At 52.1% G+C, this 24,336-nt stretch overlaps 1 protein-coding gene across 3 annotated transcripts in view; it reads right to left on the reverse strand.

Annotated features, from left to right (window-relative positions):
* Positions 1-12,758, reverse strand: part of RASGEF1A (RasGEF domain family member 1A) — a 94,862-nt gene extending 82,104 nt beyond the window's left edge. Inside the window, exon 1 of one of the 3 annotated variants that reach the window (XM_080641071.1) lies at positions 12,477-12,758. The gene's annotated coding sequence lies outside the window, so the exon portion shown is untranslated. Of the gene's footprint in view, positions 1-11,895; positions 11,914-12,159; positions 12,338-12,476 lie in introns of those variants that run through there. The other 2 variants (XM_080641073.1, XM_080641075.1) reach the window with 2 other exon arrangements.
* Between the last annotated feature and the right edge of the window lie 11,578 nt (positions 12,759-24,336).

Raw genomic sequence — 24,336 nt, forward strand, 5'->3', positions numbered from 1 at the left:
GAAAAGAAAAGAAAGATGAAGGGAGGGAAGGATGGAGGGTGAAAGAAAAATTATTACATGAAGCAAGATGGTAAAATCTTAACTCCTGAATATGGACACGTGTGGGTTTGAAAATTTTCATAATAACAATTAAATTTAAACCATGGTATCAGCACATGAATATACAGACAGAGCAACACAGCAAACAAGAAAATCTAGAAATAGCCTCAAACACATATGGCGGCTTAGTCCATGATAAAAGTAATAATTCAAATCGGTGAGGAAAAGGCAATTATTTAATGACTGGTGTTGGACAAATGGGTGGCCATCTGGAAAAAAATTAAGTTGGAGTCCTACCAGATGGATCAAATATTCACATTTGACAAATGAAACCATAAACCTTTGAGATAAATGAGAGAATTTCTTTATAGTTTCTGAGTAGAAAAGCCCCTAAAATTACTGGTAGACAATCATTTTCGACCTACAGAAACAGTAATTTCACAAGGTTCAAACCTAATATGTATTTTGAAATATGTTTAAAAAATCATAGTTCTGGCTACATACATTTTTAAAATTCTTCATGCAAAAAGCACAACAAAATGAACATACAGTAAACTAGGGGAAAGATATGCAACTCATACTCCAAAAGTTCAGTTTCCTTAATGTATGTAGAGTCCTCCTATGAATCAATAAAAAAAAAGTGCCATAAACCCCAACAGAATCAGTGTTAGTAATACAAACACCAGCTCACGGAAAAGAAAATACAGGTGGATCTTATGGAAATACACCCGATCTCATTCTTAGAAAGAGAAATGCTAATAAAATTCCAACGAGATACCATCTCTCACCCATCAATTTGGCAAAGACAAGGGGGTGGAGAAACAGGCGCTCACATACTTCCACAGCAGGAGATCCGTGACTATGGCTCTGGAGGGGAGTTTGGCAAAGTCTAACAAAATGACAAGCGCACCTCCATTTCACCCTGCGATTCTCTTCTACCAATGTGCTCACACTTGTCCAAAATGTTCCATGTGCAAGCATGCTCCCTGAAGCACTGCTGAGAAAAAGAGAGTGCACATGTCTGAACGGCCGCCTCTCAGTGTCTGGATGAACGGGTTATGAAACACCCATCCGTGGGAGACCAGGCAGGTGTTAAAAACAGCAAGGCCGCTCCATGTGCACTGAGATGTGCATAGCCCATGACTAACACACTGCACATGTGCATGGACCTGAACTGTCCGGAGAGTACTCAGATAACCATGGGGCCTGCAGGGAGGAGCCGGGAGCTGCGGGGATGGAAGGAGATGTGGGCCCTGTCCTTTTTGAATACATTAAAATAAATGCAGTGCCAGGATTTACATTAAGGAGAGGGCAGGGGAGAAGGAAAGGGAGAAGGAAGAGAAAAAAATTTCAGGTGCAGCCCTGGCCAGTTTTGCTCAGTGGTTGGAGTGTTGGCCCACAGACCTACGGGGCACAGGTTTGATTCCTGGTCAAGGGCACAAACCTTGGTTGTAGGTTCCCCAGCCCCTGTAGGGGTGCCTACAGGAGGCAACCACATGATGTGTCTCTCTCACTTTGATGTTTCTCCCTCTCTCTCTTTCCCCCTCTCCTCTAGAAATCCACTCTCTCTAGAAATCATCTACACTAATAAAAGCCTAGGTGGTCCTCATGCCCTCACGCACGACGTCGTCACAAGATGGCCACCACAAGATGGCCACGCGCACAGCGGAAGCAGGGCCTGGCGGCCACTCCGCGCAATGAGGCCTGGGGGTCCCGCAGCTCCATGTGGCTTGGAGGAAGCTGGTTCCAGCATCTCCACCACATCACGCAGAGGAGGTGGGTCCCGGCTCAGGAGGTGGGTCAGGGCAGGGGAGGGCAGTTGGGGGTGATCAGGTTGGCAGGCAGAAGCGGTTAAGGGCAATCAGGCAGGCAGGTAGGCAAGCAGTTAGGAGCCAGTGGTCCCAGATTGTGATAGAGATGTTCCAGATTGGAGAGGATGCAGGCTGGGCTGAGGGACACGCCCTACGCCCCCATGCACAAATTTCGTGCACCGGGCCTCTAAGTTAGAAATAATATCCTTGGGTGAAGGTCCAGTGGGTCACCCAGAGTGGCCTCCCCAGAGTCCCTGTCCAAATGGCCATGAAGAGACCATACCTCTCTCTCCGCTTCCCAGGGCACCTCAAGCTCAATGCTAGTCCTTCTATCTCAGCCCCTTCTCCCAAGCGGCAGCCCCAGGCCCTCCCCTGGAGGAGGTGCAGGGCTCTCACGTTGGAGCTGAGGACATAGCTGGGGTGGTAGGGCCCTTTCTCGAAGCCAACACACATGGCCATGGATGAGCTGTGAGGCGCTATAAGACCCCAGCCAAGCCACAGCCACTGGCTCATCCCTGCAACACATCATCCGTGGCCCAAGTCCCGGCTCTCTTGGCGTTCCAGCCACACCAGCATTGTCCATCTCGGGACACGGGACTTGCTATGCCCCCTGCGGGCAGACCCCTGCCTCCAGGTGTCACCTGGTCTCCTGCTTCCTCCTTCCTTCAGGGCCTTGCTCACGCTCTGCCTCCCCGGGGGAAGGGGAGGCTGCCCTAACCACTGCTCTACACTGAAGCCCACACCCCTCCTCCTGCCCCATTGCTCTGGGCCTGGCGCGCAGGTCCTCACCTGCACCTCAGGAAATTCGATGATCAGACATCTCCCAGGTGCTTCTGGTTCTTCAGTGGCTGAGCCTGAGTCCCTCTCAGGGGAGGGGTGAGCAACACCTCAGAGGGTGGGTCTCACATGCTCCAGAGGCCAGAGTGATGGACTAAGGGACAGGCCTCAGCCATCGGCCTCAGGCAGGGATCTTAGGCCCTCGGAACCTTGGCACTATCCGGGTGACAATTTTCACAGCCACCTTGGACAGGCTTGTGTCTGATCGCCCCTCCACATCTTTCTTGCCCTGTGAGCGCCTGGGGGCCACCCCTCCTCCAGGCCTCAGCCCCCATCTCTGTCCTATTGGCCAGCACTGTCCTATGAAGGGACAGTCTTCTGCCCAGACCTCCCCCGCCTCCCATGCCCAGCAGTGAGTGACAGAGCGCTGGACAATGACAGCTTCCAGAGCCCATGCACCCCCACCACCACCACGACCTCCTACCTCCACCCCCCCATGCATCAGGCTGTTTGTCGTTGTTATTCCTCCAGCAACACGTCCATCTGTGCCAGGGTTCCTCTTCACTGGGTTTCCTCGGGGGATGTTGGGCCTCACACTGGCCATCCCTACTGGCCTGGGGAAGGGCGTGCCCCTCGGGACTGACACACCCGTAGGGCCACAGTCTGCTCTCCTCCCACTGCCCAGGGCCAGGCAGCCAGCGCTTCCGACCATGACACACAGAGAAGCCTAGTGAGGTGGCGGGCTGGAGCCAGGACCTGGGGCCTCTGATGTCTGAGCTGTGAGGCCCAGCGGTTCCAGCGGCCACAGTGGGAGGACACGTACCACCCGACGGGAGAGCCACATCTAGCACGGGCGAGCGCAGGGTTGCTGGGGCGGGGGGCGGGGGGGGGTAGGCCGATGTGCACACATGCGTGGAGCACCTTGTAGAGGCCTGCCTGCCTCTGAGCCACACAGGGCCCGGGGCTCTGGAAACACTGCTCTAGCCAGCCTGTCCTTGAAAGATGGGAAACTGAGGCACAGCTCAGTTTACTTAAACTTAGCGTCATCCGAATAGGTGGGTATGGGGGTGTTTAACCCTGAGGTGGGAGGTTCATGCATGGGGTGCAATGCTGGCTCTGACCAACGAGCCTGCCCTGTCAGGAGGCCAAGGCGAAAGGCAGGGGCAGGGTGAAGATGCCCTCCTGGTGGGTAGCAGGAGGGTGAGGTCAGGGCCCTCCATGGACCCTTCCTGAGAGGAAGGAGCGCCATGGGGAGCACAGAGGAAGAAAAGTCCCAAGTGTGTGACTGGGACAGCAAGGAGAATGGGGTAAAGGGGGATGAGGGGCTGCGCAGGGAGCCTCGGAGGGGCCCGGCAGGGGTGGGGGTGCTGCTGGGCCGGTGCTCTCATGAGCCAGACTCACAGGCCCCTTTGTGCCACAATCACACTGCCCCTCGCGGTCTGCCCGCCGGGCTCAGCCTCTCCACGCCTCTCTCCAGGTCAGTCCATGTGGCACCACCTGAGCTGCAAAGAGCCAGGGACAGCTCATGGGCCCAGCTGCAGGCTGCCCAAGGGGATCCCGGAGTCACTGTCACTGGGCACGGCACTTGGTGATGAGACAGTGGCTGTGGCCGGAGTGCAGGCCCCAGGCCCCAGGCCAGGGCTCTTCCAACTCCACGGCCCTCACCGGCCTGGGGACGGGCACCTCGGGCCAGCCCTGTCTCAGCTCTCCCATCCCTGGCCTGCCTAGCTTCCTGCCATTGAGCCCAGGGATGACAACCATGACTGTCAGTCAGTCCTTCCCTGGACAAACTGACAGAGTCCCTCCATGGACCGCCCAGCACTCGGTCCTGGAGCCCCGGGGAGCAGCATGGAGCAGATGGCACAGATGGGCCGGGAAGATGGCGCATCACAGCAAAGTAGCCAGTGCTGCGTGCACCAGGCCCCAGGAGGGGAGGGCAGAAGCCAGGAACTGGGAGACAGAGGAAAAAGCAGGTAACGTCTTGCCTGAGGATGGTGACAGTGCAACCTGGCCATGCTGCTGGGGCCCACCCAGATTCCTAGGCCCTCCTGCTGGCCTGGGGCAGATACCCCCCCACCCCCACTCCCAGGGCTGCGAGCATGCTACACAGCTCACACCCTCAACCGTCTCCAGAGGACTGGAGGGGTCAGCTATGGGCAGCTGACGAGCACAGAGGACCAGAGCCCAGCTCCCTGCCTCACTGACACAAGCTGGTGGTCCAGACTCCACTGCCGAGTCCCCATGGGGTTAGGCTGAGGTGAGACTTTCAACCCTCCTCCCTTTCCTACCTGCTTGCTCTCCCCTGTCCGGTGTCCCTTGAGAGCACACCCTCTACACCTCTGGCATCAGAATCCCCATCTCGGCTCTGTGCCTGAGGAACCTGGCCTACGCCAGGCCCTTCAAAGGCACGGATGAGCTGAGGGACGTCAGCAAAGCACTCAGGAGAGACGCTGACACACAGGACATGGTAGTACTGACACTTCAAGTCCCTGGTGCTTGTAGAGTTCCCTGAACTCGCATTTGCATCCAATGACCACAGAAGGTGGAGGAGCTCCCTGCTGGGAGCCTGAAATCTGAGGTGCAAATGTGAGCTCAGGGAAGCACGAGGGACTGGGGAGTCACAGTCAAAGGCAGGAAAGGCAGCGGTGAGAGCCAGCTCAGGTCCTGGACATGGGGAGGCTCTGGCAACAAGAAGGGCACCGGGAGGTCAAGGGAGGCACCAAAGCAGCACATTCCCACTCTCCAAAGTGCTCCTCGGCAGAGAGGGAAATCCTACCCCTGCCCTTCCCGTCACACCCAGAGGCTCCTCAGCAACATTGGCGTAATGATGCCACATGAAGAAAGGTGTTTGGGGCATTAAGTGAGGTCAGGTCTTAGGGAAACATGCAGCAGAACCTTTGGGGCAGAGGGATGTTCAGGGCCCCTGGCCTGGTGCTTGTGTGTGAATGTACACAAACACACACACGCGCGCACACACACACACACACACACACACGCACACACGCCCAGCACACCAATATCCTGAGCTGGACAAGGTGGTCCAAGGGCTCTGGCCACCACACTGCTGCCCTCTTTCCTCGCCCCTCTGCAGCCTCGCACCCTTCCTGGCAGCAGTCCTTTGATGGGCACCCCTGCTCTTTGCCTCCTCTAACAGTATCCCCAGTCTCCTCACTGAACAACAGCTCTGCAGGCCCAAACTCTGGACATGCCTGGCTGTGCCCCGGGGCCTTGTCCTGGTGGCCACCCTGGCCAGAGACCGTGCTTTCAAAGCCCTGGTCTCTGCAAGACCACAGGCAGGGCAGCTTCCCAGACCTGACCTGCTGACTGCAAGGAGAAGCTGGGGACTCCACACCCCCCGGGGGACCCCTGTGGTCCTCAGGAGGCCTGACCACCGCTCCCTGCTTCTAGCCCCTTTCCAAGGCGCCTGCTCCCCGGCCCCTTTCCCATCTCCAGGCCAAGGAGGAGGCACCTGCACACGAACTTCTCAAGAACTGGGCTGTCCAGACAGACACCCGGCGACACACTTGCAGTGCCACGACGGCTGTGCCACCAGCATCCCACATTACGTTTTCATGATTGGATTCCATTGCCATCTAATACCCACGATGATTTATTCTTTGATCTAGTGAATATTTATACGTGCTTTAAACTCCAAATATGAGACGCTTTAAACTGCGTTTTTGTATTGATTTCTATCATTAGCATGGCCTGAATCACCATGTTTCTCTGATAAACCTTCGGGTGTTTTCACAGCTCGTCTGCAGGCAGTTTTCGGGAAAGTCCCCTCACTGACTGCAGTGTTCTGCTCCTGCGCCTGGGCTCATTAGCCGCTGGGGGCGGGGCACGTGTGGTGGGCGGTTCCCTCCAGGCCCCGCCCCATGCGCGATGCCCACTTGTGACAGCGGTTCTAGCTGCCCTGGCCCTCCCCAGAGGAGCAGCTTGCACCCTGGACAACCCTGCTCACTGTCAACCCTCCCTCCTGAGTCCTTCAGAACCCCACTTTGCTGGCCCAGCAGTGACCCAGGGCTCCAGTACCCAAAAGAGAGACCTTCAGCCACACTCACCTTGCTGGGGGTGAGCTGGGCTCCCAGGCCAGAGGAGGGAGGCCACAGGCCTGGGAGGCCCCTTCCTGGAGTGGGGCCCAGCAGGAAAGGCCCTGGCCTTGGATGGGCAGTGCATGTGGGCCACAGGCTCTCCCCAAGGCCAGCCTGATGTTCTCCTGCGAATGGCCTCAGCCTCCCACAGGGCCCACCCGCTACAACAATGAAGTGACTCACTGGCGCAGCCTGCTCTACCATTGCCTCCTGAGAGAGCCATGAGGTAGAGAGAGCACCACAAGCTTCTCCTCTAGGAGCCTCCAACCCCATCCAACCCGATCCATCCAGCCCTAATCCTCTCATCTCGCCTGGTCCACACACCCAGCCTCCACCCTTCTTCCCTGTCCCTCAGCTGAGGGCGGAAACCTGAGTCCTGGCCCCCAGGGCCCACCCTCTGCAGTCAGCGGGGCGGGGGGGGGGGGGGGGGGGGCAGGGAGGCAGCCAAGATCAGGGCCTCAGAGGAGGCGATCCCTGAGAGGGCTCCTTCAGAGTGCATAGCAGGGAGGGGCTCGCACAGAACCGTCCTGGGGAAGTTTCAGGCAGAAGTATGGGCCTCTGAGCTGGGTTTCTACAGTGACAAGGTGGGGCTCCTCACCTAGGAAGTGCTCGGTGCCAGGGCTGGGCACATCCCCCACACCCAGGGCCTTCCCTGGTGGCCGCTGTGTCTGGGATCTAGGCCATACCCAGATGGAACTGAGGCACCGAGACAGGCACATTGGGGGTCTGGATACCAGAGTCTCAGCCTCACGGGCAAACTGGGTCAGCAGAGGGGCCCATCCAGTGAGCAGCCATAGCGGGGGGCGGGGGGGGGGGGGCAAACAGACTCAGCTAATAAACCCGTCAGAATGCACGTCCTCTCCCAGCCCCCTCAGCTTCTGGGTGAGCCAGCCTCCTCCACGCAAGCTACTCTTTGTTAACAGAGTTGCCATGGCAACTGATCCAGGAGAACTCTCTTCAAGGTAGCATCTGAGGGTGACACTTGGATAGATGGAAGTGGTGGTGACAACAGGCAGGAGCCTGGCCTCCCAGCCCACCCCCATTACTCCTTCCTGAGCAGGTCTAGGTCACCAGAGACCTCCCCCTTCTAGGCCCAAAGCTTCTATGTCTGCTCCCCTCTCCTCTCCCTGAATGGTGATAGAAACGTGGCCTAGGCTAGGCACATCCCTCATCCCTCACCTCCTCACCCCCTGCTCCCCACAGGCTCCCAGGCACAAATCTGTGCCCCTCTGCCCACCACACACAACTGCTCACAGACTTTGCTGAGTCTACCAGTGCAGCCACCACTTCTGAGCTTGGGGTCCAATTGGGGCCAAGCTGGTGTAGACATGACTCCAAGGGGTCACAGACCGATAACTGTGCAGGGGCAGCACACAGCAGAGGGCCGGGGCACCTGGCACAGCATGCCCATGCAGAGAGGCACCCCCAGGAAGGCTGGGAGCCAACCAGGTGGGCAAAGAGGCACCTGCATGGAGCAGGAGGTCTGAGCATCTTTACAATGAGAAGATTAAAAAGGTCACCTGACTGCTGTGAAAAGGGATAGCAGGGGAGGAGGCTTCTGCAGTTGTCTAGGCCAGGGGAGGGCAGCCCGACCTGGGGAGGTGGCAGTGGGCAGGGACAGGTAGAGGGGGAGGAAGACAGGTCTGGGATGGCAGGCTAACCTGGCTGATGACTCAGTCCATACAAGGGGGTCTGGCAGAGGCACAAGGGAGACCCCAGCTGCCCCACCTGCTCAGATGGGGAGCAGAGGGCAGAAGAGGTTCAGGGAACCGTGACAGCTGACAGGCTGCCTGTGGTCACCTGGAGGCATCCAGCAGGCACCAGCTTGAATGCTGACAGAGCCCAGAGCTCAGGAGGGGCTGGTACGAGTTGGAAAGGGATAAGCACCAAGGAGGGAACAGAAGCGGTGGCTGGGAGGAGAGGATACATTTCCTGAGGAATGGCAACTGCACCCCGGAAATGGAGGCCAGAGGCCATGGAGGCCCAGGGGTGAGCCTGCAGGGCCCAGGCAATGCCTGCCTGGGAGTAGGGGCAGTGAGTGCCTGCAGATGTCCACAGGCCTCTGAAGACCAGTTCCCTGGAGCGAAGGGGATGCGCCAGATTGGAGTGGGAAGTGAGGGTGTGGAGTGAGCTGCAAACTCTGCCTGTGCTGGGGAGGACAGCAGGGTGGAAAGAGCTGGAGAGGGAGACAGAGAGAAGGGGTGGTTGTTGTGTTTAAGCTGCAGAAGCTGCATGCAAGTAATTCCACCCGCCAACTAGGGCAGCAGCACCTCACCTAGAAGGAGGTGACACAACAGCTGGACAAACGAAGGAAGTGCCCCCCGAGTGCCCAACACTGTGCCCAGTAGGCTGGCTCCCTGACTCAGGGGAATTGCCCACAGGAGAAATGGGTGCTCTCCTCTGAAGAGTCAGAGAGACTCCCAGAGGGCCAGCCTCGGGCCCCTCCTCCCTGAGCTGGTGCTTGCCCACTGCTCCCTGAACCCACCTGCACCGCAGACCTCCACAGCCCGCTCAGAAGGGACAGGGCGGGATGTGAGCTCCTGCCTCCGCTCTGGGCAGCACAGGCTCAGCCTGGCCCTGGCCCAGTGCAGGTGCTCATGGCGGGAGGGGAAGAGGCTTTCTCCTTGCTGTCCACATCCCAGCATCACTGCACGGACCCTGGGAGCCTCCCTGCCAATAAGGGAGGTAGAGACGCTCCCCAGAGCAGGACCGCTGGCACCTGTGTGGTTCTCAGGAAATGTAGACCTTGCAGATGAGAGCATCACACTGCCTGCCCTCTGCCCTCAGCAGGGACAGCCAGGGGACAGGAGCATTAGACCTCGCCCACCCTCGCCCTGGCAGGCATCAGGGTGAATGCTGACACCTTCACACTCTTGGTGACATGTCTCACAAGCCTCAGGCCCAACCCAGGAAACCCATTCCCAAGGCCCTCCCTGCCCCCGGAGCCCGATCTTCCACGCTGGCCCTGGCCCTCCCGCGCTCTGAGCAGGCCAGAACCGTGTGGGGTTCTCCCTTCCACAGTTCCTACGCCACTGCCACGCTGACCTCTGCTGGCCTTCCCAAATCTGGCTCCAGGTTTGTTAGACTGGCACTTCCTGGTGTCCCCAGCACAGGGACTTTCTGAATGGACCCTTGGAGACCAGCCCCCTCTGGGCCAGGCCAGGGCATCTTTTGCATTCACTCCCTGATACATACACATGTATACACAGCCCTCTGTGCTGGAGAAGAGGTGAGAAGGTCATGCCCTCTGAAAAGGGAGAAGAATGCCCTCCTCAGACCCCTCAGGTCAGAGGGCCCAGACATGTGACCATGGACATCAGAGACCTCCCCCTTGGCAGTTTCCCTGCTGGTGCCACCACAGTCTCCATGATGACGGCCTCCCTCCCTCCCCCCTCAGACTGCCTGGAAATCACGTTGCTAAGTAAACACTCATCAGATGGAGGTGGGCACCGGAGGGCAAAGGAACAAGCGGCAGCCTGGAGTGGGTAGGAGGCACTGGAGGCAGATCTCAGCGCTGAGAAAACCAGCCCTAGCGACCAGGGCTGCAGCAGATGGCCTCGGGAGGGAAGGGGAGGGAGGAAGAGTCCCAGCAGGGGCCCAGTAGGATGGGCCAGGACTGGGAGCCAAACTGAGTCACGACCACCTGGACAGGCCCGCTCTGCATCTCAGTTCCTTCCACCAAGGCCCTGGGGCCCACCCCCCGTGGGGAGGCCAGGGGCCCCCTTCTGGGGGAGAGTCACGCAGAATGTGCATCCTACACCAGCCACACACACACACCAGGGCAATGGTTGAGCCTTAAAGGCCCAGCTGCTGGCCCTGCACCTTCACTTGACCTATTTGACAAATTTGGCTTCTGTGGCACATGTGGCTTGAGAACGGGGTTCTGTGGCTCAAAACCAACAGTCAACTAAAGCCACTACAGTCCTGCTCATCCCACTCATTATTCCACAGGGGACAGGGTGTCAGGGGATCTCAGGTGAGTGCACAGAGTAGTGGGTCTGCCCCTCACCTGTCTGGGGGGCCACTTGCTAGAGACACTCTCCCCCCTCAGCCTGGGCCCACCAGCCCCCGGCCTTGCTCAGGCCTGCCCGGCACAAATGCTGGTGGGCCCGCATTTCGCATTTCTCCCGCCTCCTCCTCTGCCTGCAGTTGCTAAGTTACGCCAAAAAAATCCCTCTGCTCCGTGTGAACTGTTCCATTTCCACGATTTTCCAGGTGGAAGGAAGCCATCAGGCTGACAGTTCGAGAAAAACAAACTTGGTGGCTGGCTCTCAGGCACCCGGGCATAGGTGGGGACACCTGCTTGTGCTCCCAGACCCAGCGGCCATTTGCAAGAGTGCACAGCTGCCCTGGGAGTGTCACACCGGCACGCGGGTCCGAACTGCTCCCTCCTTCTCAGGAGCCTGCGGGTTCTGCTGCCACCCCTGCCCAGGCTGCTGGGTCACCATAACCCACGCCTCTAGGAACAGAAAAGCCAAAGCCCTCCTCTTCCTCCCACTCAGGACCCCGCCTCCTGTCCTGGGCTGGGGTCCTGAAGTTCCACTGCAAACTGTCCCCATGTGTCAGGAAGGGGAGCTCCCTAAGTCACTGAAACCATGGGGTCATTCTACAGATGGGGAACCTGAGTCTCGGAGAGGCCTGCAGATGTCAAGCCCTGTGGCCTCCGGACTCCCTAGTTCTCTGCTTGTGACAGGAGCTGCCGCTGCTCCCTGGGCCTTTCCAGGCAGGGAAGAGCCTGCCCTGAGGCTGGGCCAGGCATAACTGTCAGTCGGTCCGGTGGGAGACCCTGAGGGGCAGACCAGGCCGCTGCCTCTGTGCGGTTCTCCTGCCTGCCAACCTGACTCCCTGTCCTGGGCTCCTGGGGCAGGTGGCCATCTGGGCCCTTCCCTCACTCGGGAGGGTAGGAGAAGAATGACAACTCGGGAGAAGGGTGGGCCAGATGGGACTCTAAGCAGGGAAGCAGGGAGCCCCAAACACCAGCACACCTCAGCCCCCTGCCGCTCCCAGAAGGCAGGCAGCATCCCGCCCCCACCCACCCCCCCCCCGGTGGTGTCCACCAGCTTCAGCCCCCACAAGCAGCCAGAGATGCAGGGGGAAAGGGCCTGCTGAGTGTCGCTCCCTTGTCAGCAGTGAGCCCCCTCCCCATTCACACAGGCAACCAGAACGAGCTGTACCTGCTCCCTGCAAGGCCTGGGGCAAAGAAATCACGGTCCTTCAAATGACCCTGCCCACGGTGAGAGTGGGCGGTCTCGCCCTGGTCCAGGCCATCTCCCCTCCAATGCTGAGCTCACCCCCAATTCCTCGTCCAACAGCAAGGGAGTGAAATGCCATCGCGGGGCCCAGAAGGCAGACAAGCAAATGGAAACTTGCAACTACGCAGCGCCGAGCTCCACCGATTCCCCAGCCCCCTCTACCATGCGGGGCCCGGGACAGCGGACCTGCCAGGGGGTGCCCACGCCCGCCTGCCGCGTGCGCTCCCGCCACGCCCAGGCCGAGACCGCCGGTGCCCTGCAGGGTCGCGGACTGGGGATCCCGGCTCAGTCCAGCCGCGGTGAGTTCTCGGCATTCCGTGCTGGGCTACAGCCCACCCTCCACCACGCGCGTCCCCAAAACCGCGCCGGCAGCCCACGCCCTGGCCCCACGACGGCCGCGCCAGGCAGAACCCTGGGCCCACGCACGCCCCGCCTGCCCGTGCCCGCGACCGGAGGGGACGGCCCGCCGGCGGAGAGACTGAGGAGGGGCGGCCGCTACCTACCTGGGTCCGGGCCAGCGTAGCTCCCGCGCAACCCTCGCGCCGCAATCGGGCCCGGAGCAGCGCGCGGCCGGCGCCGGCGGCTCATGCTCCGCGCCCGGGCACCCGCCCACCCGCCGCCGCCTCCGCGCTGCGCCAGCTGCGGGCAGATCAGCTCCCTCCGCAGCTGGCGCGGAGGAGCGAGAGCGAGCGAGCACGGCGGGGGTCGCGGAGCCGGCACAGACCCGGCGAGAAGCAGGGGTGGGTGGAGGTGCTATCGCTCCGGGCGCTAGCGGGCGCCTGGGGAGGGAGGGCGCCGGGCAAAGGCGTGGAGAGGGAAGTGCGGGACCGAGGTGCCCCGAGAGGTGGAGGGTTGGCCAGGAAGCTGGGCGGGGTCGGGTGTGGGGGTCGAAGAGGGAGGGCGCAGGGAGAGAATGCGCCAGGCTTTCGTGTTTAAAACTATAAGGTAACGAGCAGCCTAAATTTTTATCCTGGTTCCTTTGACCACCCTAACCACCCTGTAAGCTTGTGCTGGGTTTGTACCCCCTGTACAGATGAGAAAACTGATGGTCAGGGAAGAGAAGTGACCCTGCAGGATCTCAGAGCTGGTAAGTGTCAGAGCAAGGGTCCAAAATCACCGTGAGCCCTAGCCAGTTTGGCTCAGTGGATAGAGCGCCGGCCTGCAGACTGAAAGGTCCCACCCAGGTCAAGGGCACGTGCGGGGGTTGTGGGCTGGATCCCCAGTAGGTGGCGTGCAGGAGGCAGCCGATCAATGATTCTTTCTCATCATTGATATTTTAATCTTTCTCTCCCTTTCCCTTCCTCTCTGAAATCAATAAAAATATATATTTTTTAAAAAAATTGTGCTTGATTGATTTTTCAGTGAGAATATTGGTAACCAACCACACCTTGATTTTCACTGTGGGAGGGTTTTAGGTTACTGACTCTTATTCTTTTTTTTTTTTTTTAATATATTTTATTGATTTTTACAGAGAGTAAGGGAGAGGGATAGAGAGTTAGAAACATAGATCAGCTGCCTCCTGCACACCCCCTACTGGGGATGTGCCCGCAACCAAGGTACATGCCCTTGACCGGAATCGAACCTGGGACCCTTCGGTCCGCAGGCAGGCGCTCTAGCCACTGAGCAAACCGGTTAGGGCCTGACTCTTATTCTTTAATAGATACATGACCGTGCAGATATTCACTTGTTCCCATGTCACTTTTGGTAAATTGTGTGTTTTTTAAGTTTCCTTGTCTACATTTTCTGATTTACTGAGAAGTTGCTCATGACATCCTCGCGTCATCCCTCAGATGTCTGTAGAATCTGTAGCAATGTCCTGCTTTTCATTCTGATATTGAGAATCTTTGTGTTTTCTTTTTCTTTTCTTCATCAGTCGTGTTAGAGTTTTGTCAATTTTATAATTTCTACTTTTGGGGGATATTAATTATCCTCTTTTTTCCAGTTTCTTAAATTGGAAGCTATGCTCATTGGTTTTCAACCTTCTTTTCCACTATATACATTTAAAGCTATACATTTCCTTTTAAGCACTATTTTACTGTCTCAGATTTTAAGTGCACTTTTCTCATTTAGCTCAAGATATTTTTAAATTTCCATTTGACTACCCTTTTGGCCCATGGGTTATATGGAAGGTTGTTCCTTTGTTTCCAAATATTAGGGGATTTTCTAGTTACTGTCCTGTTATTGATTCTAATTTAATTATACAACAGGCAGAGGATAGACTCCGACTGATTTCCACACTTTGAAGTCTGCTCATACATTCTTGATAGCCCAGGATATGTTCTGTTTGGGTAAATGTTCTGCATGCCCTGAAAAGAGTGAACACTCTGTATATATCACTTAGGTCAGAGGGAGCAGTGAAAGGCCCGTTGCAATAGTCAGATGGTGAATGACACTGGCTTAGACCAGGATAGTCATGCTCGTGGTGATGAGAAGTGCTTGCAGCTGGACAGGTACTGCAGCTGGAGCCAAAAGTGCTTGGGTCAGAGAGCAGGGAGGAGCGCACCATCGTTTTGCCCCCAGCACAACTATGCGCCTTCCCATGTTAAGGAGCGCCTCCAGCGGCACCTGCCCAGCAGGACATGGTGGTGTTCTCTGTGCTCCTTGATTTGGGCTGGCTTTGGGGTGGAGGGGGTTCTGCAGGTAACAATTCAGCCACCCCCTGTACCTGTCACACTCGGACATGGCTGGGCCTCCAATGCCCCGCCCCCTTTAATAAGGAAACCTCGGTTTCCTTATTGCATTTCCAATATGAGGTTGCTACAGGCACATCACAATCTTCAGTGGTGAAATCTTGTGTTACTATGGTTCCCATTACTTTTCATTCAGAAGTGGAATAAAATTGTATTTCAAATACCTTTTTAAAAAATAAGCAATAAAAGCCTTTCCATCACATTGGGTGCACCAGCTGACAGCACTGTCCTCCCTTCCTGTCAAACCAGGTCACCCAGGATGTCAGCTTTCTCCCTCCTGCCTTCACTCGCCTCCCCTTTTAGCCTCGTTTCCGAATAACAGGTTTTCAGTTGTTCCCTTGCCAATACCCTAGATTGCCTTGCTCCTCTTACCTTTGTGTCCCCCACCTGGCAAAACTCCAGTGTCAGACAAACCCAACTCTGCCTTCTCCAGATATCCCTGCGGGTGCTGCTGGAGGCGGCCACACAGCCCTGCTGTCCGTCTGTGCTCCCACAATAAACTCATCAGCGGAACCGAGAGCTCAGCACCACTCAGCCATTCTCCAGGGGTTCTCTTGCTCCTTTCCTTTTCTTTCTTTCTTTTTTAAAATATATTTTTATTGATTTCAGAGAGGAAGGGAAACGGGGAGAGAGATAGAAACATCAATGATGAGAGAGAATCATTGAGCAGCTGCCTCCTGCACACCCCACACTGGGGATGGAGCCCACAACTCGGGCATGTGCCCTGACAGGGAATCGAACTGTGACTTCCTGGTTCATAGGTCAACACTCAGCCACCAAGCCACACCAGCTGGGCTCTTGCTCCTTTTCTGAAACTGCGAAATAAGTCACAGATACGGAAAAGTGTATGAAGTATGTGTACAGTTCCAAGAATAATCACAATGAGAATCCACCTGGAAGCAGGACGTAGGTTAAGAAGTAGGGCATTGCTGGCATGTGAGAAGCCCCCCTTTGTGTTCTTCTCCCAGGGCTTGCCCCTCGTACCCTCTCCCTACCACCTGCCTCCCAGAGGTAACCATTATCCTGATGATACCAAACTCAGGGTCGTTGGCTGCCTGTTGCTTGAAAGCCAATAATCAAGAGACAGGAGCTGAGGGGAGGAAAATTCCGTTTATTCAAAAGCCAGAGCTTGTCCTCAGAAGGACCATCTTAACATCTGTCGATTTAATTAAACGTCCAAACCTGTAAGAATTTTATGAGTTTATTCAAGCCAAACCAACAACAATTTCCAGGAAGCAAAATCGCAAAGGATTGAGAAAATGCTCCAGAAAATGGCAATTTTGCACCTTCTTTTATACATCAGACTCAAAGGAGAAGATGGAAGGGGTTACATGAAATGTACTGGTGATAGATTAGGTAGGCGGGAGACAGCAAAGTGAGAGGAATTTCTGGGATTGGACAAAAAGTAAAACGAATAGACACACACTTCTTTTACATTTGTGGGTATAGAATAGTTAGCAGTCAACAATTAACACAATAACAGTAACAATGAGGGGATCTGTGGTCTCTGCTCAGGTGCAGTTAGGGGTCTGGAAAAAGGGCATTCCAAATGTATGTTATCATAGATGCATAGGTAACAGACAGGCTTGATTAGGTAAAGATTGGCCTTTGTCAGGGAAGACAGTGGCGTGGGACATGACTACCTGCCATGACTCGCTTTTAGCTAGACAATGTTCATTTCAACCATCTTATGTGGCTGCTTTAGTCCTCTGAGTTTGTAAGGCCTCCCTTGAGTTTGTCAGGTTTCCTAAGTAGCCCCTTTTCTGTCCATACATTTCAGTGCAGGCCGGTGGTGGGGAGAGGGTGTTTGTTTGTTTGTTTGTTTGTTTGTTTGTTTGTTTGTTAATGTGCCTCTTGTTACCTTAATGAGGTGACTTTTTATTTATTGATTGATTTCAGAGAGGAAGGGAGAGGGAGAGAGAGATAGAAACATCAATGATGAGAGAATCATTGCTCGGCTGCCTCCTGCACACCCCCTACTGGGGATCGAACCCACAACCCGGGCATGTGTCCTTGACCAGAATCGAACCTGGGACCCTTCAGTCTGCAGGCCTATGCTCTATCCACTGAACCAAACTGTCTAGGGCCAGGCAGGGGTTTTATGAGCGGGGCAGGGGAAAGCAAAACAAAGGAAACCAGCCGGGTTGTGGCTCTCATTTGAGGGTGCTGGGTGCTATGTGTGAGTCAGCACAGTCTGCTCTGCTAACCATCTTGTCGGTCAAAGGCGAGCAAATCTCCTGGGGCTAAAATGCCCGAAGGCTGGAGTCCGCTTACTTTGAGGTTAGCTCCTAGAATGTTTTAAGCAAACAGGCTGTTTATCTGTAGCTACCTGTGAATTTACAAGTCATCATTTACAGAAACAATGTTAAAAGAATGATGGGGTTGGTTACATTAATATTTATTTCCATGCCTCCATTTTAAACTTCCATTCCTAACTATATGCCTGTTTGCGAACTTTGTGAATGGAATTTAAGGGGACCAAAGTTTTGCTACCCAAAAACTACCTCTTGGGATATTGATTTTAAGCTGGTTATTAGGAAACAAAAGACTCAGCTCAGCCAGTATGCTCAGTGGTGGAGCGCCAACCTATGAACCAGGAGGTCTGATTCCCTGTCAGGGCTCATGTCTGGGTTGCAGGCTCAATCCCCAGTAGAGGGTGTGCAGGAGGTAGCTGATCAATGATTCTCTCTCATCATTGATGTTTCTCTTTCTCTCCCTCTCCCTTCCTCTCTGAAATCAATAAAAATATAGTTTAAAAAAAAACAAAAACAGAAGGAACTTTGACCCTCCACTTTTACTGCCTAAGAGATTCAGATGGAAAAATCTGCTTCAGCCCTAACTGTTTTGGCTCAGTGGATAGAGCGTCGGCCTGCGGACTCAAGGGTCCCAGGTTCAATTCCGATCAAGGGCATGTACCTTGGTTGCAGGCACATCCCCATTAGGGGAAGTGCAGGAAGCAGCTGACTGATGTTTCTCTTTCATCGATGTTTCTAACTCTCTCTCCCTCTCCCTTCCTCTCTTTAAAAAAAAAAAATCAATAAAATATATATATATATTTTTAAATCTGCTTCAGAAGGATCCTTTGTAATCACCTTAGCATTTGAAAGGAAGACACCAGTAAGGACCTGTTAACAAGATCATCACCTATGGCCGGCCCTTTGTTTCTAAGATGCCTAGCAAAAACCTGTAAATTGCCTATTTTCACTTTTTAAATCTAAAATCCTGTTCCCCCCACCTTTCTCCTTTTTCCAAAATGTCATATAAAAATTTTTAAAAAATAAAAAGAAGAAAAAAATCAAAATGTCATATATACCCAATTTTGCCTCACTTTCTCTGGAATTTTGGGGCTTCTGTGAATTCCCTGTGTGCATGTATTAAAATTTGATTTTCTCTTGTTACTCTGCTCTATGTTGTTTGAATTATTAGCCCAGCTAGAAGAAAGTAGGGGATGAAAGTAAAAGTATTATTTTAGCCCCCACAGAATCATATTCTATATTTTCTACTGTCACTTGCTTGTATCATCAATATTGTGGTTGCGAGATTCACCCATGTGGATGGATATAGTTTATTCATGTTGACTGTTGTTGGTATTATTATATGTTTACTTGGTCTACCATTAGTAGACATTTGGGGAGCTAACATTATTCATTTATTCACTGAAGGAATATTTTTTGAGCACCTACTATTTGCCAGGCACTGGGATGGAACAGTGATCAAAACAGGTAAAATTCCCTTCCATATGGGTATTCAATAAGCAGAAAAATTAGATCATGGAGAATGAAGATGGCAGTGTAGGTAAACACCAGTACTTGCAGCCTCCCACAACTACATCAAAATTACAACTAAAGTACAGAACAACCATCATTCAAAACTGCCTGAAATCTGGCTGAATGGACGTCCTACATCTAGAGGAGTAAAGAAAAAAGCACATTGAGACTGGTAAAAGGGGCAGAGGCATGGAACAGGCTGGTCTGACACCCATGTGTGCCATTTTTTAATTGGAAGAGATATCTCTGCTACAGAGGCTGCCTGTGAGGAGCAAGGGGTCCAGCCCCACACCAAACCCCAAAGACATGGATTCAGTGCTGGGAAGAGAAGTCACTGTAACTTTAGGCTATAAAAACCAGCAGGGATAGTGGCTGAGTGACACGGAAGGAGGCTGCTGGAGACTCAGGCAGTTCCTCTTAAAGGGCCAGCACACGGCCTTACTCAAACTTGATCCCTCTGGGCTGCAGCACTGAGGCAGCATCTTGAAAAGAACCTGGGACATTCAAGGAATTGGATTGTTTGGCACCAGGGCAAGAATTCGGGGGCAGCTTTCTCCCGGACAAGGGTGCTCACAGGGGTCATTTTTCCTATGCTGTGACCTCCCCATCATAGAGCTGACTGACAGCCATATCTGAGTTTCCATCAGCTTAGCTCTCATGATGCTCTCGTGATTCCCTAAGACCCCACCCCATCCCATTTGCAGTCCCACCCAAGCAGTTTGCAGCAGCTTTTCCATATGAATGGCCTGTCCTGGCTCAGGCTTCAGACAATGCTAAAATCTCTCAAACAAACAGAAGCTGGCATCAGTGTGCCCTAAACCTATCAATAAGAAGCCTAAAACCCAGCACTAGCACCAGCCTGCCTTGCTTCTCAGCTTGGCCTCTCTGGGGCACTTCCAAATCTAATACAAGTAGCAGCCATCTGCAGATGCTCTATAGCTCCTGCCTGGTGGCTGACTTTGCACCTCCCAGAAGGCCCCAGAACAGTGCACCAGCTGGACAGCTTCAGACCACACCAGATTACAACTCTACACATCCACAAGTGACATAATCAAGGGGAAGACTCAGTGAGCACCAAAGCCCCACTGAAGCAAGTCCTGCTCCATAGGAGTGTCTCCTGCACAGCAGCTTTTCCAGTGTAGTTGCAGCTGGTCCTCACAGCCAATTGGCCCAGAAGTCCATTCCTCCCAGTGATACTAACAGCAATCAAGGCTCAACTACAACAAGACTGTGCACCCAGCCCACACAGGGGCACACATTGAATGCCCAGCTCAGGTGACTGGGGAGGCTGAGCCATTGGGCCCTACAGGACACCTACTACACAAGGCCACTCTACCAGGAGACATAGCAGCTCTACCCAATACATAGAAACAAACACAGGGAGGCAGCCAAAATGCAGAAACAAAGAAACATGTCACAAATGAAAAAAAAAAAAAAAAAAAAAAACACACAGAAGAAATCTCCAGAAAAAGAACCAAATGAAATGTAAGCAAACTAACTACTAGATACAGAGTTCAAAAAAATGGTTATAAAGTTGCTCAAGGATCTTAATGAGAGCTGCAAGGAACTTAATGAGATTTTCAGGGATCTTAGTGAGAAGTTAAAGAATTTTAGTGAGAACATCAAAGACATGAAAAAGGAACAGTTAGAAATTAAGCATACACGAACTGAAATAAATAATAATTCATAAGGATTCAACAGTAGAGTTGAGGATTCTAAGAATCAAATCAACAATTTGGAATATGTAGTAGAAAAAACACCCAATCAGAAGAGCAAAAAGAAAAATGAATCCAAAAATATTAAAATAGTATAAGGAGCCTCTGGGACATTTTCAAGCATACCAACAGTCACATAATGGGGATGCCAGAAGGTGAAGAGACAGAGCAAGATATTGAAAACCTAGTTGAAGAAATAGTGACAGAAAACTTCCCTATCTGGTGAAAGAAATAGACTTACAAGTCCAGGAGGCCAAGAGAGTCCCAAACAAGAGGAACCCAAAGAGGCCCACATCAAGATATGTCATAATTTAAATAACAAGGATTAAAGACAAAGAGAGAATCTTAAAGACAGCAAGAGAAAAGCAGTTAGTTACCTACAAAGGAGTGCTCATATGACTGTCAGCTGATTTCTCAATAGAAACTTTGCAGGGATTGGCAGGAAATATTCAAGGTGATGAATAGCAAGGACCTACAACCAAGATTACTCTACCCAGCAAAGCTATCATTTAGAATGGAAGGTTGAATAATGAGCTTCACAGACGAAAACAAACTAAAGGAGTTCATCACCACCAAATCAGTATTACATGAATGTTGAAGGGTATTCTTTAAGAAGAGGAAGAAGAAAGAGAAGAGGAAGAAAAAATATAAACAATAAAATGGCAATAAATATGTATCTATCAACAATTAAATCTAAAAATCAAAATAAACAAAAAAAATCTAATGAACAAAATAAACTGATGAATAAAATAGAACTAGTGGCATGGAAACATGGAAAAGACTGATGAATCTCAGAGGAAAGGGGGGTGGGTGGCAGGAAGAGATTAAACAAAAATCTTATATACACATATGCATGACTTACGGATACAGACAATAGCATGGTGAAGGCCTGGAGTGGGGCAGGACCTAGGAAGAGGGGGGTAATCGGGGGGAGGGGATTGGGGGAAAGGAGGACATCTGTAATACTCTCAACAATAAATAGTTTTTTTTAAAAGATAGTGACTCAGAGTACCCATCTCTATAATACCCACCCACCAAAAAGAAAGAAGAAAGAAAGAAAGAAAGAAAGAAAGAAGAAAGAAAGAAAGAAAGAAAGAAAGAAAGAAAGAAAGAAAGAAAGAAAAGAAAGAAGAAAGAAAGAAAGAAAGAAAGAAAGAAAGAAAGAAAGAAAGAAAGAAAGGAAAGAAAGAAAGAAAGAAAGAAAGAAAGAAAGAAAGAAAGAAAGAAAGAAAGAAAGAAAATTGACCAATTATATTGTGTGTTAAAAGATGAAAATACTAATTAGGAACGAAAGCAGAGAAAGAGATGAAAAGTATCAGAGTGGGATGATGCATTCTATGGTATTTCCCACTGAGTTGACATCTAAGCCAAGACTGGAAGGAGGTGGAGATGGTGCCATGTACCACCTGAGCAAGGTGTTCTATCAGAAGAAGGAGTCCGTGCAGCAAACTCAAGGCAGGACTAATACAGAAGGGTCTGTGCAGCTTTAACTACCCAAGAGGTACTAACTACCCAGAGTTAGGACAAAGTTTATTAGTTAAGAACACAGTCCCCACAAGATTCCTCTTACTTCAGACACCAACCACAAGCTGAGGGGTCCCAGGCCACCCAAACTACTGACCAATGGTTAAAAATGTGGAGGTTAGAGAGAAACCAAGATGGCGGCATAGGTAAACACCTAAACTGCTGCCTCGCACAACAATTTCAAAACTACAACTAAAAGACAGAACGGACACCATCCAGAACCGCAGGAAAGCTGACTGAGTGAAAATTCTACAACTAGAAGGAAGGAGAAAAGCTCACAGAGAATTGGAGGTACGGCAAAGGGTCTTTGTGCGCGCAGAGAGGAAGGGCGGCGGAGTGCCTGGCTGGCTTTCTCTGGCGGAAGGGGGAAGGGAGCCCCCGACCGCATTGAACCCCAGTTCTGACTGCACTGAACACCTATTCCGGGCGAGCCCCTGGGGACCCACGCTCTTGTGGGGGGAGTCTGGACTCTCGGGCGGAGACTCGGGAGCCGGGGAAGGCGGAAGACTGAAAGTCCGCTCGCGCCAGTGCGCACAAAGGCTGCGGGAGGCTGCCACAGGCTTTCCCTAGCGGAAGGGAGTGAGAGGCTCCTGACGGCACCGAACACCAGTTCTGACTGAAGTGAGCCCCAGTTCTGACTGCAGTGAACCCCAGTTCCAGGCGAGCCCCTGGAGACCCACGCTCTTGTGGGGGGAGTCTGGACTCTCGGGCGGAGACTCGGGAGCCGGGGAAGGCGGAAGACTGAAAGTCCGCTCGCGCCAGTGCGCACAAAGGCTGCGGAGGCTGCCACAGGCTTTCCCTAGCAGAAGGGAGTCAGAGGCTCCTGACGGCACTGAACACCAGTTCTGACTGAAGTGAGCCCCAGTTCTGACAGCAGTGAACCCCAGTTCCAGGCGAGCCCCCGGAGACCCACACTCTTGTGGGGGGAGTCTGGACTCTCGGGCGGAGAATCGGGAGCCGGGAAGGCAGAGGACTGAAGGCACACACGTGCTAGCAAGGGCAAGGCTGATGGGAAGCCAAGACTGAGACTCCACCCCATCCAAGCTGAGCACAGAGGCTATTGCAATTTGGCAAGTCTAATCCTATAAGGCTGTCTCCAGCACCGGACTTCTCCCAGCATAGACACAGCTGATCCTTACAGCCAACTGGCCTGGAGGTCAATTCTTCCCAGTGATACCAACAACAATAAAGACTTAATTACAACAAGGCTGTACACACAGTCCACAAAGGGGTGCACCAAGAGTGTCCACCTCAGGTTAACTGGGGAGGCAGACCCACTGGGCCAAATTGGAAACCTAGCACACAAATCTACAAACTCAGGGAAGCAGTGAAAATGCGGTGTCTAAGAATCAGATCACAAACGAAAGAAATGGAGGAAAACAAACGACTGGATATAGAATTCAAAACCACGGTTATAAGGCTTTTTAAGAATATCCTAGAAAAGGCCGATAAATATAACGAGACCCTCGAAGAGATGAAAAAGGACCAACTAGAAATTAAACATACACTGACTGAAATAAAAAATATTATACAGAGACCCAAAAACAGACAAGAGGAACACAAAAATCAAGTCAAAGAATTGAAATACAAAGAAGCAAAAAACACTCAACCGAAAAAGCAAAAAGCAAAAAAAAAAATCCAAAAAGTTGAAGATAATGTAAGAAGACTCTGGGACAACTTCAAGCGTACCAACATCAGAATTATGGGGGTGCCAGAAGAAGAGAGAGAGCAAAATACTGAAAACCTATTTGAAGAAATAATGACCGAAAACTTCCCCCACCTGGTGAAAGAAATAGACTTACAAGTCCAGGAAGCCCACAGAACCCCAAACAAAAGGAATCCAAAGAGGACTACACCAAGACACATCATAATTAAAATGCCAAGAGCAAAAGACAAAGAGAGAATATTAAAAGCAGCAAGAGAAAAACAGTTAGTTACCTACAGGGGAGCACCCATACGACTGTCAGCTGACTTTTCAACGGAAACTATGCAGGCCAGACGGGAGTGGCAAGAAATTTTCAATGTGATGAATAGCAAGAACCTACAACCAAGATTACTCTACCCAGCAAAGCTATCATTCAGAATTGAAGGGCAGATAAAGAGTTTCACAGACAAGAAAAAGCTAAAGGAGTTCATCACCACCAAACCAGTATTATATGAAATGCTGAAAGGTATTCTTAAAGAAGAGGAAGAAGAAAAAAGGAAAGATAAAAATTATGAACAACAAATACATATCTATCAACAAGTGAACCTAAAAATCAAGTGAATTAAAAACCTGAGGAACAGAATAATCTGGTGAATACAATAGAATCAGGGGCATAGAAAGGGAGTGGACTGATAATTCTCAGGGGGAAAGGGGTATGGGGGGGTTCATAAAGAGACTGGACAAAAATCATACACCTATGGATGAGGACAGTGGGGGGTAGGTAAGGGCAGAAGGTGGGGTGGGAAATGGCTGGAGGGGAACTATGGGGGAAAAAAAGGAGAAATAATTGTAATAATCTGAATAAAGATTTATTTAAAAAAAAAAAAAAAAAAAAAAAAATGTGGAGGTTTCCATTACCCACTCAAGTTTGATAATTCGTTAGAACAACTCACAGAACTTAGGTAAGCATTGTACTCATCATTATAGTCTTACAATGGGTTAATTTGCATACTTGCTCCTGA

Source organism: Plecotus auritus (assembly GCF_963455305.1).
Source record: "Plecotus auritus genome assembly, chromosome: 9".
In the NCBI taxonomy this organism is placed as follows: Eukaryota; Metazoa; Chordata; class Mammalia; order Chiroptera; family Vespertilionidae; genus Plecotus; species Plecotus auritus.